Genomic DNA, 10,182 nt, shown 5'->3' with positions numbered 1-10,182 from the left:
AAGTTGTATATATGAAAGACAGGCAATCCAAGTGGCATTTCTTTTTATTTATAGAGAAAAGTAGCAAGATAGACGGACAGGAAATTGAAAGGCATCAAATCTGTCACACTGTAACAAGATTAGCCTGATTATACAATGACACCATTAAATCTACCACACACGTCTGAACACACAGACACACTGAATTAGAGACCCTCTGTGTTGTTTGTGCTTGGATAACTTGAATGCCTGATATGTCTGTCCAAAAATGATTTGTGTATGTGAAGTCTTCTTATACAGTGTGTGTGTATTTGTGTCTCGGTGTGACCTGATTTTAATTTTCATGGTGTGTGTGTGTTTGTGTGTGCGTGTGTGTGGGAAGATCGACTGCTTGTTTTTTAGTCTTTTAATTCATGTTGCCGGCCTTGCCTCTGCTCACATTGTATTTCTGCCATTCACCGGAGACACCACCGCAAAATGGCGGCTTCACAGATTTTTTTTTTTAAAATCCGAATGCACACACCCTCACATCCTTTTGTGTCCTCCTACGATAAACATACATCTGGTAATTTTCTAAATGCTTATCCAGCTAGGGTCGTGGTGGAGCTGGAGCCTTTCCCAGCTCAAAGCGTTAACCACTGAGACCACTACAAAGGATAAAAATGCAAGATTAACACGATTAATGCAGCTTTAATAATTTGTTAATAAAGACCAAGAAGTGTTCACTTAAAGTAACAAAACAAACACAACATGTCTCAAGTTTAATGCCAGGGTGCTTTTACAATTAGTTTGCATCCACATTGACCATTAGTCAGTTTACTGCCAGTAATCACAGCAAAGTATTTCATCATTTGATCATAATGTTCTCCCTTACATCAAAATATAATAATTATTAAATGTTAAGGTTTTAAGAGGAAATAAAAAGCTGCTATATCACAAGCTAAACACAATTATTGCTATGTATTGGGGCAGCTGTTTAAGCTATCATACTAAATTACAGTTGATTGAGCATGACAAACACCGGCAGGGAGTAGATACAGTCAGACTAGAACGTTAGTGCTGGAAAGAGTTCTTTAAGTTAGTGTCAGATATGGTATGGAAGTAGAAGGTGGTGAAACAGGTTAAAATTTCGAAATTAATTAAGGAAAGTTTAGTGGAGAAACAATCTCAGTGCTCAGCAAGACAGGCCCAGTTGTGAATGGGTTCTGGCAAAAAGTGTGAAATTGATTTTTAAAGCAACATTCATGCAGGTCTAGAGACTGGTCAGTGACCCTCTGGTAGCCATGTATTGCCAGGGAAAAGCAATTATTCTGTGACTGGTTGGTGAGTGATTTCTATGGGTTACTGGAAGTCACTGGTATAAAACTGGTCAGACAAACATATATGTTGCTATACCGAAAGCCTCCTTGCAATTGCTTTGGTTGCTAGCAAGTTGATATAATCAAGAGTAGTTTGCATGGTAGCAGTAAACCACAACTTTTACTTTGGAGATGAACACTTTCCAGTTTCACTATTGCTCAGTGATTAGTTGTGGAATATTTTCAGTCTTCTATGCAAATTATGTGCGACTGTGGAAATCTGCTAAAAACCAAAGCAATCACAGGGAGGTTTTTGCTGCAGCACACTCTTTCCTACAGATTTTATCTGGTGAAAGCCAGCAACCTCTCACCAAGCTTAAACACAAAGAAGGAAATATTTAGTTTGGTGACGTCTCTGAGCAAATCTCAGTTTCATGAGGTTTTCATTCTTTAATTTTATTGGTTTGCTGGTTGGGCTTCAGCATTCTTAATTTGAGAACGTTTGCTTTAAACACAAATATTAAATACTGCACCTATAAGTATAAACCTTTGATTTCAGAGGAATTTGTAGTGGAATTTGTATTCTGTCCATTTAATGCAGGTAAGTCCACCAATATTTCCCTTTTAGTTTTGGTTTGTACTGATCCCTGAAAAAAATGTCAGCTAAATTCTCCACTATCTGTATTAGTTGGTTACTAACTGCACAGCTCAATTTAAAACCAATTTAAGCCACAGAAGCAGGTGTTGGCAGTTCATCTTGTAATCAGAAGGTTGCCGGTTCGAGCCCCAGCTTGGACAGTCTCAGTTGTTGTGTCCTTGGGCAAGACACTTCACCTGTTGCCTACTGGTGGTGGTCAGAGGGCCCGGTGGTGCCAGTGTCTGGCAGCCTCACCTCTGTCAGTGCGCCCCAGGGTGGCTGTGGCTACAATGTAGCTTGCCATCACCAGTGTGTGTGTGAATGACTGAATGTAGTGTGAAGCGCTTTGGGGTCCTTAGGCCATTTACCATAATTCTGTTTGGAATTAGATAAAATATTATAAGAGCCAGCATTCACCGTGACATTGTTTTTACACCGTGGTGTTTTAAACATTATTAATATAAACATACTGATTAGAGCCACTTCAATATAACGAAACATCTTCTGATTTGCAAATGCACAAGTTCAGAACATTTTTTTATCTTTTTTTTTTGTCTTTTTCAGGTTACAATCAAGCCTGCTCATACATGCAGAACATTTCAGTGAAAAATAAAGCCTTATTGCTCATTTTAATTTCACTGTGGGTTTTAAAGGTTTGCTGAGGGATTTTATTTTTGTTGATTTGTTCCACTGAGAATAATAATAGAAAACCGTTTTTGTTGGGCTCTTCAGTCTGACTTGACCCATATTTACCCCTCTGTGTACTTGGCTCCTCAATCTTGTGGTTGTCTCTGTCTGGTCTTCAAAACACAGCCATGCAAATGTCTCTAAACAACACATATATATGTTTCCTTGAATACAGCGTAGAGGAACATGCTTGAGGCTTCAGAGGTTAAGAAAAGTGCAGAATATAGTGATATAAGATTGTTAAGCTTGTGTGTGATTTTAGTGTCTTTTTTTTCCATGGGATTTCTCTCTACCCTCCCCATCTAATGCCTGTTTCCCTCATGCACCCTTTCTCTCTTTGTTTACAACACAATCTTTTCTCGACAGAGGACATTTTTAATAGTCTACTGCGTCTAGCCTCAAACAGAAGTGGGGGAGTAGGGGGTGGGCGAGCGAGCGAGCAAGGAAAAGATGAGTGTAGACAGAGGGAAGAGAGACAGGGAAGCAAAGGTGGGGGGCAGAGAGAAAGACAGACCGAGGGTGAGATAATGAGATAGAAAAAGGATGAGAGAGGGAGAGAGGTGGATTTGTTATTCTTGCAGGGTGTTGCACAGAGACACAGACAGACATTACCTCACACAGCTGCGGCAGTGAGAAGAGAGGGTGACACTGTGTGTGTGCAGCCAGACGGGAATCTGTTTATAATATCCTGGAGCACAGATTTTAGTCAAATGTCAAGCTTTTATCGAATGTATTTTTCACAGAGCAGAAGAAAAAGATTATTCCAGTTTATTCAATATTGGTTTTATTTATATGGCTCTGCCCTTTTCATATCTATCAGTTATGATTGAAATTTTACCATTCTGCCCTCTTTAAAAACCAGAAGGGAGCATTTACCTACAAGGCTGATAAATCCTGACTTTGCGAGGACAATTTGTTTTGCATGCATAATAAGTGGCTGTTATAGTAATAGATTTTGAACTAATGAGTTTCGCCAAAAACTAAAATTAAAAGGGCAATAAAATGTAGTCAGAAAAAAGTAAATGATTCAATTATGCTATCACTTTAAAAAATCTTCAACTTTGTCCTTCTTTAACCAAATGGATTAGTCAAAATATGACTTCACGGTACACAACTTTCGTACCTGGAGGCTGGCTGGCCTGTACAGTCTTATGGATGCTCAAATCAGATGTTTTGGCTAAATTCTGGTTTTTTTTATGAGCTTCTAACTGATACCATTTAGCTTTGGTTGGCCAATTGTAGTTTCAGCATCGCATAGGTGCACTACTGGTGTTGAAGAAACCAGTTTGAGACGATCTGAGGTTTGTAATAAAGCAGATTATCTTAGTGGAACCAGCCATCAGAAGAAGGTTATACTGAGGTCATAAACGGGTGGACATGGTCAGCAAAACAATGGCAGGCCGTGGAATTTGAAAGATGTTTGAGGAGTTTAAAGTATCTCCCATTTTTCTAATCTTCTATTGTCCAACTTTGGTAAGTGAAGGAAAATTATACCTGAATTATTTTTAGCTGACAGAAGCAACATCAGACACGGTCTAATGCTACTATAACTTATATGCTTGCAGGTCCTTGTCAGTGATTGGTTCTTGTGGACATGTGCCATGTGACTGTGCAAGCAAAGACACTCCCTCCGATCCCTCCCTCTGGCACACACATCTTGAAATGTTGACATGTACATGCTGGACAACAACACATTTCAGTGCTGTGCCATGGGAGGAGGAACACATCACCGTATTTACATTAAAAAAAACCCATAGAACAATGCAGGCTTGAGATCTACAAAAAACGGACTTGAACCTTCAGATTTGATGACTCTAAAGGCATGATGACTTATACAAACAAAAACAAAAAAAAAAGAACACGCCTTACATTGTGTAGGTCCCCTTTGTCCAACCAAACACCCCTGACTCATTAGGAAATGGACACGTTATTTTGAGCGTGTCCTCAGGTGTCTGGCAACAGAAAGTACAACCCACAGGAAGATTTGTGTCTTGTGGGTTGCGGGCTTGGTCATCCAAGAATAGGTCTCATTCTAACCCTTCTTGTGAATGCTTGATAATACTACAAAGTTTGAAGGCTGGGTTGATACCTCTGATTTTGTCCTCAAGCTAATCCTCAGAAGTTTTTGGATTGTAGCAGGGAACCTTGCCCTGCAGAGGCAGGCTGCAGCCACTGGCAAGTGCCATTGAGCACAGCCTACAACAATATTTAGATAGGTGGTGCATGCCAAAGTCAAACTTCATAAACACAGAACCCCGGTATCTCAGCAGAACATTGCATTGTATAAATATTGCCACTATTGTTCACATCAGCCCTCTGAGGCTGGGTGCCATTGGCTGTTGGTAAAAAAAAGTTGTCAAAGCCACATCCACTCCCACCAGCATGGGTACATTTCTCTCACTAATACATGCCTATGGTACAGTATTGTTTGGTCTGTTTGCTCCATTGTTAGGTGATTGCTAGTCAAGCCATCACAATATGTCTTGAATAAAGACTGTGTTGCGGATTTAAAATAGATGTTATTGTTGTGTTATTAGCAGCATAAATGCTGCAAATAGCCAGTTGGTAGGTGGTTACTAGGCAGTATGATGACATAATATTAGCTGATATAGATGAGAACCTTCAGGGGCCTCAGATGAACCTGTGTGCCAAGTTTGATTGTCCTCCTACTAAGATTTTGTGTAATGTAATATTCACTGTTTTTGGCTTAGGCATCAACTTATTCTGCATTGTAAACTACAAGTTTGATGAACATGTAGATGACATAAGCTTAGTGGATTTTTTGTCTCAAACCATAATTGTGAGCTGTTATAGACTCCACTTCTCCCTCTAAATCTCAAACAATAATTTGATCATGGGCACGGATTTCTACCCAAAGATTTGTCAGAATTTCACCATTCATACAAATACTTTGATCAGCAGTGAACATGATGTGGATGACCTTCTTCTTATTAGCTTGCACTCAAGTATTCTGGACTCTATAGTCCCAGTCAGCTTTAGAAAATTGAAGCCCTTCACACTTCGTTGGTTGAATGAGGACTAAAGACATCAAAAGAATGAATGCAGAAATGGCTGAGAGAAAGTGGAAAAAGGAGAAAGTAAATGCTTTTGTCTCTGCTTTTAAGAACCTTATGTTCACCTACCAGCTGAAATTCAAGGAAGTGAGCAACACCTATCTTTCATGACTGATCATCAACCATGGTCACAATCCCGGAAGTTTTTAATTCAATAAAATCCATCACTGATACTCTTTAAGTTCTTTAATTTTAAGTGAGGCCCATCTCCATCCAGCTGTAAGGCCCATCTCCAAACTGCCATTTTTATCCCAAATTTTAGGGAAAAAAACCCCATGGCCGGCCACTCAGCCACAGTGGCCACTGACAATCACATCTTTGAAAAATTTCAGTCTGGGTTTTGCTCACATCATAGGACTGATACTGCTCTGGTCAAGGGCTCAAATTATCTGCTGCTCACTGCTGACTCTAAGCTGTTCATTGACTAAATTCTGCTTGATCTTAGCTCAGCTTTTGATATATAACAATAGCTTAATCAACTATTTAAAACCAGTGTTGGTGATATGGTGCTGGGATGGGTTTATCTTTCTAATAAGTCATTTTCTAAGGACTGGTGATGCCTCATCTTCTCATAGTCATCTTGCTTGTGTGGTCCCCCGGGATCTTTCTTACTTCTGAGACATGGTTCAGATTTTTATTGCTATGCAGGTGATACACAATTCTATGTTCCATTAAAACCTGGTACTGCTGATAATGCACACATTAGGTCTTGTCTGGAAGAAGTTCCGATCTGGATATCTAAAACTTTCATTAAACAGAATGACTCCAAAACTGAAAAACGTATCATTATTATCATTATTTTAGATTTTAAATTATTGTTTTTTAAATTCCACTGTATTTATGTTCGATTAAATATTTCCTAGTGGTTTCTTTTATTATTGTTTAGCACTTTGTATTGAAAAGTATACATACAAATAAAGTAAAAAGTATTTTGGTGTACTTTATCTCTGTTTGTCAAGGTGAAAAATAAATATAGTTCATTTATTCCTGCCTTGCTTTTGAGAGGCAGCAGTCATTACAGTCTTATCAGTCATATATTAGGAGAGTTTATGACAGACATTTGGATATTGATTTTCTACTAAGTACTTACTAGTAAGTAAGTTCTTCTCATTGTTAATCCAAAGTGCAAAAGAACGCAGTTTGGGTTTCTTTCATAAAGGTCAAATCAAATCAAATCAAATCACTTTTTATTGTCACATCACATGTGCAGGCACACTGGCACAGCACATGCGAGTGAAATTCTTGTGTGCGAGCCCCACAAGCAACAGAGATGTGCAAACACAACAACACAAACGAGCAAAATACAAGAATGGCCAACCTGAAACTAATAAATATATGTACAATATATAATAGTGTATTATGTAGGTGTAATGCAACAAGACGGTACCACCTGTCAGAAAGCAGACACACCAATCAGCTTAATATTTATTAATGTTATGGATTTATATAGCAAGTACTAAACTATTGGACTGTCATGGACTGCAATGGCAGACCGTGGAGTTGCAGTGAGAAGGAGGCCCCAAAATGCAGGACTCTTACAATGAGCAGTAAATTTATTGAGAGTGAGGTGATGAAGAACAACTATATACAATCCCAGCACTGTGGCCCCCGTGGCAATTCTCCCAGAATCCCACACAGTGCGAGTGTCCATGAGTGTACAAGCTGAAAACAGCAACTCCAAAAACTCCAATTTCCGACCCGTGGCTCTGCTCCAAAGAAACACACTCCGCTCCCAACTCCTAGTGAACACACAAAACACAAAATGGTGACTAAGCAATCCCTTCCAAAGCGAGGTTTTCAAACTATAGCTATCAGTCAGTGTTGGGGAGTAACGGAATACATGTACCGCCGTTACGTATTTAAAATACAAAATGCGAGTAACTGTATTCCGTTACAGTTACCGTTTAAAAAGGTGGTATTCAGAATACAGTTACTTTGCTGAAATAAAGGGCTTACATGGCAGTATTTTCCTGTATCATATGTGCCCTCTCTATTTTTGGTTTCCACACCCCAAGCAAAACACGCATTAAAAGGCTCTAATGCCTGTGTCTCAATCCCGCGGCCCATGTCACCCCTACTTGCGGCCTGCATAATGATGTGAAGAAATATTTTTAAAAAGTTATTCACAAAAATTATTTAATATGAGTGTTACAGGCATAGTCCCAAAGAATGTAGCCTCATGGGCAGTGTAGTCTGTGCTGCAGGGAGAATGGACTGCCATACCCGTTATGTGTCTGTGAGCGCCAGGGAGGAAGAGAGTCGAAAAGTAAGAGATGTCACTGAGCAGAAGTGGGAGATGGAAGCATGTAAATATAATAATAACCACTGCAGCCAAAAAGAATATCTGACGAGTCCAGTTGTAAGTAAGCTATTAAGACTCGACTGTACACTGTGTTCATGTTTTCCTCCGAAAACAGTTGGAGCGGCCTTTCAACGCCTTTCTCTGTCTCTCGCTAGCAAAGTTCACCCAGACAACAAAGTAAAGCTAGTTTTTGGCTACGAGCCCGACACGAACCCGACGTATTAGCCAGAGGTCCCTTTACTACAATTCGGACTTCGGAGCCGCGGACCTGTTTTCTATACGCGTGGAATAGTTTTCAATACGAGATCGCTGCAAAAAGTGCAGCCTTACCTAATGTCCACCCTACTGTTACTTATTTTATATTAAGATTTAAATCTAGTTGGTATTGGTATGGCAGGTATCCTTCAGTAATAGTAATAATTCACACAGCAATAGTACATTCATGTAGTTGTAAAAAGCATGATAATATAATAGGTAATCCAAAGTATTCCGAATATGTTACTCTTATTGAGTAACGTAACGGAATACGTTACAAAATACATTTTGGGGCATGTATTCTGTATTGTGTAATGGAATACATTTTAAAAGTAACTTTCCCAACACTGATCATGGTTGTACTGACGAGTTTGACTTTAGGAACTAGTGCTGACTGGAGCTCAGCCACACTCTTAAATGGGGCGCTCTTAACGAGGCCATCAGCTGGCAAGGGTGGCAGCTTCCAGCGCGCCGGGAACACTTCTGAGTCACAATCCCTCAGCGACCCAAAACATCCAGGAGTGCAAACGTAAATGACACACACAGGGAGAAAAAGGAGAGAGAACAACCAAAATACTGCACACGGAAAAATAAACATGAACATAGAAATACATGAGCTCTGGGTCCCTAGATCCAGGCCATGACATGGACTCAATACAATTTTTTATTTTTTATTTTATTTTATGATGCCCTATAGATGTCTTGTCCATTCATCCATCAATCCATATGTGTCTTAGTAAGAAGTAATTACTGAACTTTTTAGTGTACTTTATCTGACAGCTGCTCTTACTAGCTGCTTTAAAGATTTAAAATCCATAATATGTAATGTTAATGATACCTTGCCATTATAATATATTAAAAGCATGGTGATATAATAAAAATTACTTCACCACATTCAGCTGTAACAATAAAAAGGCATTTACATATTATTTCATGAGTCAAAAGAATCTAAAGGAGAAAAAAACAAAAACACTCAGTGATATTGGTGATGATTTTGCTGTTAGAATTTACACGTTACTAGTTTTCTCACTCATAGCAACAAGTTACCTTTTTAAAAAAAATTATCATTATTTTTCACTGTACCTGAAACAAAGTACCTGGAAATATTACTTACGTAAATGATATCAACCAATGCATGTAAAACACTTTAGCCATAACTATAAAACCTGACCTGAAATCCAGTTCCTACTGTGGTTTTAACCTTAAACCCTAATCCAAAACTAAACCCTTGTAGACGTCAACATTTATTCCCTTACGTTTTGTTCTCCAGTGGATATTTGATTCCCATAAAGGTAGAAGCCCAAGAATACACACACCCATAAACACACACACTTACACAAAATGCAGGCACGGAAGAGTGGGATTGCTCAAGCCTGCTGCTTTTCAGTACAGGGCTAAAGTCAGATTAGTGCTAGTCTGTCTGTCTGCTTTCACAGAGAAACACAGTTAATCCCTGTTTAATCCCACCTGCAATGGGATTGGCCACCGCCTAAGACTCTGACGGCTATTACCTCAAACACAGGCGTAAGACTGAGACTTCTGTACACCTGGGCCAAGAGACATAAGCAGATGTAGGGAAAGAGGGATGTAAAAATGTTTATCTTTGTCTTGGATATCCTTTGTTTGTCACATTTGCCAGTGATGCATGAATTTTTAAAGAAGCAAAGAAGCAAGAAGATAAGTTGACAGAAAATTGCAAAGTGAAGGATTTGGATGGGGTAAAGAAAAGACATAGGGAGCCCAAAAAAAAAAAAGAAAAGAAAAGAAAAGAAGGAGGCAACAGGAAAATTACTAGTATGCATTATATCTTTAATATAACAGTTTGAACTTTGACAGGGGATATTTACTTGTGCCCCTGTAGGTGGTACCTAATGAAGTCTTAATTGACCTCTTAAAACAGGTACAGAAGGGAAGGGATCCATTTATTTGTAATTATTCATACATTTGGAA

General features: G+C 39.0%; 1 long non-coding RNA gene across 2 annotated transcripts; it reads right to left on the bottom strand.

Moving 5' to 3' along the window:
• Positions 1 to 7,088: 7,088 nt before the first annotated feature.
• Positions 7,089 to 9,976, bottom strand: LOC146574757 (uncharacterized). Of its 2 annotated transcripts, none has more exons than XR_014892495.1 (2): positions 8,600 to 9,976; positions 7,089 to 7,414 (listed from the first exon to the last, which is right to left on the bottom strand). It is a non-coding gene; the product is annotated as an uncharacterized LOC146574757 (long non-coding RNA). The 2 variants fall into 2 exon arrangements; XR_014892494.1 differs by having other exon boundaries at positions 9,489 to 9,976.
• Positions 9,977 to 10,182: the final 206 nt, after the last annotated feature.

The sequence above is a fragment of the Mchenga conophoros genome, linkage group LG5 (genome assembly GCF_057382185.1).
Source record: "Mchenga conophoros isolate Kocher_MC1m ecotype Shallow Benthic linkage group LG5, M_conophoros_male_GT1.1, whole genome shotgun sequence".
NCBI classification, from domain to species: Eukaryota; Metazoa; Chordata; class Actinopteri; order Cichliformes; family Cichlidae; genus Mchenga; species Mchenga conophoros.
This window is presented reverse-complemented; position numbering and strand designations above follow the sequence as displayed.